Below are 8,318 nucleotides of genomic sequence, written 5' to 3'. Positions count from 1 at the left end.
TGAACCCAGGAGGCGGAGGTTGCAGTGAGCCAAGATTGCGCCATTGCCCTCCAGCCTGGGTGACAAGAATGAAACTCCATCTCAAAAAATAAAAAATCAAATAAAACAGACTTTGTCTTTAAAGAAACAACGTAAGACCTTGTCTTAAAAAAAAAATAACAAAAAACAAGCAAGATAATTTCAGAATTTGATAAGAACTATTGAAGAATAACTAGAAATGAATGCGGTAGGAAATAGGGGATTTTACTTTAGATCAGGTGGCCAGGAAATGCCTTTCTGACAAGGTAACCTGAGTTAGCACAGAAGATGGAGAAAGTGGCAATCATGTAGGATACAGGGGAAGAGCATTTCAGACAGAGGGTGATCTAGCTAAAGACCCTAAGGTAGAAAAGAGCTTGCTGTGCCTGGGCACAGTAGGTCATGCCTGTAATCCCAGCACTTTGGGAGGCCAAAGTGGATCACTTGAGCTCAGGAGTTCACCAGCCTTGGCAACATAGCAAGCCCTCATCTCTACCTAAGACAAAATAAAAATTATCCAACTGGTGGTGCACACCTGTGGTCCCAGCTACTCGGGAGGCTGAGATGGGAGTATTACTCGAACCTGGGAGGTTGAGGCTGCAGTGAACTCTAATTATGCCACAGCTATGGTGACAGAGAGAGACCCTGGCTCCAAAATAAAACAAAAACAGGCTGGGCATGGTGGCTCACGCCTGTAATCTCAACACTATGGGAGGCTGAGGCGGGTGGATCACCTGAGGTTAGGAGTTCAAGACCAGCCTGGCCAACATGGTGAAACCCTGACTTTTTTTAAAAAACAAAACAAAAAAAAAAAAAAAAACAAAGAACTTTGTGTGAGGGAGGGGCAGAGAGGAATCAAGTACAGATTCTCAACAAGATGGGGACGTGGGGTGAGATGCACCCCAGTTATAGGTCAGAATGAAGAGAATGGATTTTATCCCAAGGGCAATGGAATACAGGGCCTAATTCCAGTTTATATTGAAGATTATATATTTGGGCAGGTGGGGAGGAGTCCTCTTCAAGCACAGAATATGACAGTACAAGCCAGGTGTGGTGGCACATGCCTGTAGTCCCAGCTACTCGGGAGGCTGAGGAGGGAGGATCGCTTGAGCCCAGGAGTTCAAGTCAAGCCTTAGCCTTGGCAACATAGCAAAACCCTATCTCTGCAAACAGAAAAAGAACATGACAGTGGAAATGCAAAATTGGATATTTACTTAGAATAAAAACATTTTCAACAAACTACATTATTTTTTGGACCACTACACTCAAAGCCAGAACAAATTTTTTAAAGTGGACAAGCATCACAGTAACTAGAAAATGATAGTTTGACTAACAGCCTGACATCCTATAGTGCTTTTCCCCCTTCCTGTTTTGGTATTGATGAGAACTGATGCCTTAGCTTATAATTTCATACATGTGAAGATTGGAAGAGTTTATCATAGTTTCTCTCTCCAGTATCCATAAACTTCTGACGATGGGCACCATGGAAGACATAGTTCACGTGGTGACACAACCTCTGTCCCTGCATCTTCTTGTCATGATGCCAGGGGAGTTGGCACAATGCTGGTAGAAGTGTCCCGAAACCATTTCTACACTAGTGTGGCTAACAATAAGCTCACTACACATTAAAGTGACTGTGAATTAATAGATTCCATTACACCCATGACCACTCCAATGTCTTCCAAAAGGAGGAGAAATTTGTCCAGGAACAAACAATTTTTTTTTTTTTTTAGTGCTTCTCAATCACAGTTTAAAGATATTTTGCAAATTTTATAAAGAGCATATGAGCATAAGAATATGTTATTAGGGTCCTTCCCAGGGCCTTGGAAGGAGCCAGGCAAACGAAGAGGCTTAAAGCTTAAGCTTCATTAGCTTCTGCGTAAATTGGGGAAGTTCTCTGATGGGAAACCATGTGAGGTTTAAGACATGTGTTATGTGCTATGATTGACATATTCAGAAGATCCCGGCCAGGCGCTGCAGCTCACGCCTGTAATCCCAGCACTTTAAGAGGCTGAGGCGGGCAGATCACAAGACCAGGAGTTTGAGACCAGCCTGGCCAACATGGTGAAATCCCATCTCTACTAAAAATACATAATTAGCTAGGCATGATGATGTGCATCTGTAATCCCAGTTACTCAGGAGGCTGAGGCAGAAGAATGGCTTGAACCTGAGAGGCAGAAGTTGCAGTGAGCCAAGATGGTGCCACTGCACTCCACCCTGGGCAAAAGAGCGAGACTTCATCTCAAAAAAAGGGAAGAGAAAAGGAAAGCAATTAGAAGGAAAAAGTATGTTACATTTCTCCTTTAAGAATATTTTTAGGCCGGGCATGGTGGCTGACACCTGTAATCCCAGCACTTTGGGAGGCTGAGGCGGGTGGATCATTTGAGGTCAGGAGTTTGAAACTAGCCTGGCCAACATGGTAAAACCTCGTCCCTGCTAAAAATACAAAACCAAATAAAACAACCAGGCATGGTGGCAGGCACCTGTGATCCCAGCTACCTGGGAGGCTGAGGCAGGAGACTTGTTTGAACTTGGGAGGCGGAGATTGCAGTGAGCCAAGATTGTATCATTGCACTCCAGCCTGGCTGACAGAGCGAAACTCGTCTCAAAACAAAAACAGGATTTTAAAATAGTTGGCCTATAATTTGCTGAACATTACCAGTATACTTGTTCAGCATCTAAACTGGCCACTGAGATAAGTTAATAGTGGCTAACTCTGGGCAAGATATTACGAGTGATTTTTATTTTATTCATTGTTTATCTTCCAAACTGATCACGCATCGCTTTCCTAATCAGAAAATGTAAGTTATTAGATTGTTCAGACTCAGAAGACACTTTACCCTGGATTCTCCCATTCCACGTGATTCCTAATTTTTCAGAGAAGGTTATTACATAAAGCTCTTAGGTACAGAATCAAAGACTTGGCCTCTCTACTGTTAAGTATAAAGAAACTTTGAGAAAACATTCTTCCTGCCAAGATGAAAGGAAGTGAAAATCCTCTCCAACTGTGAAGCCTACTTCTATAATAACAGATTCATACACATTTACTCAAATAGTCAACCCATTTCCCATTTCTATTGGGTTCTTACAGGAGAAAATAGGGCAAAGTAGGTGCTTTGAAAAATCCATATCACTAATGTTAATATATGGCATAAAGATGGATTTTAAAACAAACCAAAAATTCTACTTCGAGGTGTATACTCAAAATAAATGAAAACGTATGTCCACACAAAAAACATGCACATGAAATAAAAAATATAAAGAAATTTAAAAAAAATGTAAAAAGGCAGTGGGAGGGAAGGAATAAAAAAGTTTAAAAAAATAAGTTAAAAAGTGTACATGAGTGTTCATAGAAGCATTATTCATGACGCCAAAGCATTGAAATAACTCTTATTTTTGCCAAGGAATAAACAAAATGTAGTATAACCATGCAGTGGAATAGAAATAATAAATCTCTCACCTGAGGTCCGGAGTTCAAGACCAACCTGACCAACACGGTGAAACCCGGTCTTTAAAAAAAATTTAAAATTAAAAATTAAATAAATAAAAGAAATAATAAATCTTTGCTATTTTTCTCTAATCTAGTAAACAAATTACTGATGCATGCTACAACATAGACGAACCTTGAAAACATTACACTAAGTGGAGGAAGCCAGACACAAAGGATTGTATGATTCCGTTTACACGAAATATCCGTAATAGGCAAATCCACAGAGACAGAACGTAGATTAGGGTTGCCTAGGAGTGGACAGTGATTTGGGGGTGATGGCTAAGGAGCATGTGGAGTTTTCTTTTTGGGGTGAAGAAAATGTTCTAAATTGATTGTGGTGCTGGTTGCACAACCCTGGGAGTATACAAAAAGCCATTGAAATGTATGCTTTACGTGGGTGAACTGATGGTATGTGAACTGTATTTCAGTAAGGCTGTTACCAAAAAATAACATAAATAAATGAAGAAAGGTAAATAACTATATTATTTCATGTAATTCTGAATTCACTCAAGAATGCAAAATTCCCTAGTAGTCTGAACAGTTGAATTAAAGTTTCATGATTAATTTAAATACTGATTTTAAAAATAGATTAACAATTATATTTTGTAAATTGTGTATTATAAAGATAATTAAACCATAGATTTACTAGAATAACGTTGATGTACTTGGGCATGGGGAATATCTTTATGTGCATTGTATAACATGAACTTGGAATGATAGCTTTGTCTACATAAACACAAAACAACCTTTCGGTATGTGAGCATCAAAAACAAAATAAAAATGCAAATGCTGCAATAAAAAAATTGTAACATAGATGACAAAGAACTATCCTTAAAGGAGCTCATAAATGAATTTTTGGAAAGTTTAATTCTCTGATAGAAATTGGGCAAAACAGATGAACAGACAGTGCACACAAGAATACAAATTAAAAGAAAAAGGGGAAAAACGCATTTGACCTGGGTTTACCCTGATGTTTGATATACGATGTTGTTATAGAATTCTTCCCTACGAGGGATATTAATGCTATTTGGTTTCAGGTTATAACAACAGTAGCAAAAAAGACATTAGGAAAACTGAAGAGTAGTTCTTCATGTTCACTGAGTGCCTTTTTAGATCAGACTGTGACTACTTGATGAATTTGACACCCTTGTCATCCCTTCCCCTCTCCTCCATCACTCGGTGGCAGCTTCCCCTCCTCACTGTTTCCTTCACTACACAATCTTACATTCTGTTTCTTCCTTGCCTATTTCAGTAGCCTCCTAACTCACCTCCCTCCCTTCTGTCTCTTCCCACCTAGTCCATCTTCTGGGCACCCAGAGTCATTGTTCTAAATGAGTCAGAGTAATTGTTTTTCTTATTTACTAAAAATCTCAGCTGCTTCTGCATTGCATAGAGCACAAACCTCAAGACCTGCAAAGCCGTCTTCTCATCCTATGTACATTTCCAACCTCATCTCTTATTCCCCCAGCACGTTATTCTCTAGCTTTGCTCAGCAACAGCGAAGCTTTCCCATTGCCAAGCCTTTCTTCGCACATGGAGTTCCTTCTACCTTTACTCCCTAGCCTTCAGCACCCAGCTACCTGGAGTCTAGCACTCCTCCGCAATATTAAGGGGTTGATTATAGCCCTGCTTTTCCTGCAAAGCTTCAAGTTAGGAGATGAGGACATGTCTTACTCATCCATACATCCCCATCACCTAAAATTATCAGGAACACGGGTAAGTGTCCAATAAAGGAATGAATCGACTTTCTGGTTTTGTTTTTCAGAGTATGGAATATTTTTGCACTGCTGAAACGAACACTCTCATGGAAATTTCAAAGTGCTAGACTGTAAAAATTCCAGAGTCTTCCTTAATTTTCTGATTAAGAAAAACACCAGAAATAAAATTATACACAGGAGTACATGATTTTTTTTTACATGATTTATTTTTAAAAGCAAGATTTGAAAGCTTGCCAAAATGAAATCAACTTGACTTTGATTTAAAAGTTTTGACTCAAGATTTAAAAGTTCGCTGTCCTTGGTTTTTATCAAGCTGTCTTATAAATTTGTATCAAGGTGCTTCTGAGCTGATAGGGTTCCTGTGAAAACCCAAAAGTTTTGCCCAGATGGATGAAATGCTTGCTGTTAGTGAATGGCCCCTGTTCAGATGAGTATTGCTAAGGCAATACTTGGGATGCATCAGGCAACTCTCTGGAAACCAAACAGCCCTGCCACTTGGGTTAAAAATAATGCCCAGAGCAGAGGAAAGTGGGGCTGTGTGAGAATCTGGACTGGGCAGCCAAACCCTGTAGCAGGGAAAAAACACAGTTATAGAGTAGGCTTTGCCTCACCTTCTGTCTTTTGCTTTTCCCCTCAGTATGAATTTATTTCAACAAAAGAGTGAATACGTTGAAATTTGCCTATTAGGGGAAAATTCTGAAGACTTTCCTAATGTGGCGGCAAAATATACTGGGCTCTCTTATCCACTGTTGCCTTGGAAGTTGTCCTAGTTGAGGCAAGTGTTGCAGAGGCGGTCAGGGTACACCAGTGCTATTAATCTGGATGGAAAAAAATCCACCAGTGCTATTAATCTGGATGGAAAGTGGGTAATTCTTAGGATTTCACACCAGCATATCCAGGGTATTTATTCATTCATCAGTATTTACTTGTTGCCTAACATGTCCAGTTTCTGTTCTGGGAGCTGAGACACAGCTATTGAATGAAAACAAAGTACTGCTCTGGAAGCTTATATTCCAGTGGGAGAGACAGACGGTAAACAAATATGCCGGCTGGTGACGGTACTATGGGGAAGAACTCAGCAGGGCACGGGGAGCAGAAAATGTGTGTGCAGGGGAAAGAGATTGCCGCTTCCCAGAAATAGCCCCAAAAAAGGTGACAGGCAAGCAGAGACCTGGAGACGAGGCAGTGGGCAATAGATACCCAGGAAGAGCATTACCAAGGCAGAAGCATTAGCAAGTGATGCCGGGGGGCTTGGCACAGTCAGGGAATGAGTGAGGAAGGAAGCACATGGCAGAAAAGGTAGCACGGGGCCAGAATGCGGGGTACCTCATGAACCAGTGCAAAGAATTTGACTTTTACTGAGGAAGATGGGAGTTTTACATTTTGAAAGGATCACTGTGGCTGCTGCTGGAGAATTGACAGTGGGAAATGAAGTGGAAGCTGGGAGATCATTTAGGAGGCTGCTGCAGTAGTCCAAGTGAGAGAGGATGGTGAATCGGAGCAGCGTCCCTGCAGCGGAAAGTGGCTGGATTCTGGGTACGTTCTGGAGATGGAGATAACAGGACTTAGTACGTCCGCCTCAGGGTGTAGCAGGACTAGAGGGTGAAGGTGTGCCATTCACCTTCATTACTTGCTGATTCTGTACTTGTGAATTTGCAAAATTTGTATTCTCGTAAAATGTACATGTAATCCCCAAACCAATACTTGTGGTGGTACTTTTAGTCATTTGCTGACATGCAGAGTGGTGAAAATTTTGAGTAGCCAGAGGCGCATGTTTCCAGCTGAGGTCGAACAAAGGGACACTCTGCGGTTTCAGCTCTCACACTATAAATGTGTTCTTGTAGTCTATCTTGTGCCATTTATTTTTGCATTTTTCTTAGTGATTTTACTATTTAAAATGGCACCCAGGTGTAGCGCTGAAGTGCTGTTTAACGTTCCTAAGCACAAGAAGGCTGTGATGTCAGCACTGTGGGAGGTTGAGGCAGTACGATCGCTTGAGTCCAGGAGTTCAAGACCAGAATGGGAAACAGTGAGACCTTCCCTGCTCCCCGTCTTTACAAAACAAATACTGTTTAGTATTGTTCCTAAGCATAAGAGGGCTGTGATGTCAGCACTTTGGGAGGTTGAGGCAGGAAGATCGCTTGAGCCTGCAGCGAACTATGATCACACCACTGCACTCCAGCCTGGGTGACAGAGCAAGACCCAGTCTCAAATAACAAAACAAAAATTCAGGTAAAGAGCTGTTGGCTGAGTTCTATATTAATGAATCCACAATATATATTACATACATTAAATAAGGTGTCTTTAGTAACACACAAAAAACAGGTTATGTACTGATTCGTTGATAAAAATGTGACCAGTGGCTTTTAGGACCCTAACACAGTATGTCCCCTAGGCGCAAAAGTTAAGTATTTGCTAATTTAGTTTTTGTGGTGACTTTTTAGAACATAACTACCAAAAATAACGAGAACCACCTGTACAGAGTAAAAGAGTAATTTAGAAGTTCAAAAAGTGCTGTAAATAGGGCTTGGAAATACCTTAGCCTGTACAGAAAACTGCAGGAAGCTGCATTTTTATTTTTTTATTTTATTTTTTTTGAGACGGAGTTTCACTCTTGTTACCCAGGCTGGAGTGCAATGGCGCGATCTCGGCTCACTGCAACCTCCGCCTCCTGGGTTCAAGCGATTCTTCTGCCTCAGCCTCCCGAGTAGCTGGGACCACAGGCGCGTGCCACCACACCTGGCTAATTTTTGTATTTTTAGGAGAGACAGGGTTTCACCATGGTCAGGATGGTCTCGATCTCTTGATCTCATGATCCGCCCGCCTTGACCTCCCAAAGTGTTGGGATTACAGGTATGAGCCACCGCACCTGGCCAGAAGCTGCATTCTTTAAGAAAATCTACAATGAAGAATTAGGCTGGGATACCTGATTAACAGCTGAGAAAAGGGTAAACTATGTCTCAATGCGTGGGTTCTCATCCTGGCTGATGGAAATCACCTGAATAGTTTACGAACCGTTACTAGGCCGGGCGCAGTGGCTCACGCCTATAATCCCAGCACTTCGGGAGGCCAAGGCGGGTAGATCATGAGGT

The sequence above is a fragment of the Callithrix jacchus genome, chromosome 8, assembly GCF_049354715.1.
Source record: "Callithrix jacchus isolate 240 chromosome 8, calJac240_pri, whole genome shotgun sequence".
Taxonomy (NCBI): Eukaryota; Metazoa; Chordata; class Mammalia; order Primates; family Cebidae; genus Callithrix; species Callithrix jacchus.
Note: the sequence above shows the minus strand (reverse complement) of the source record.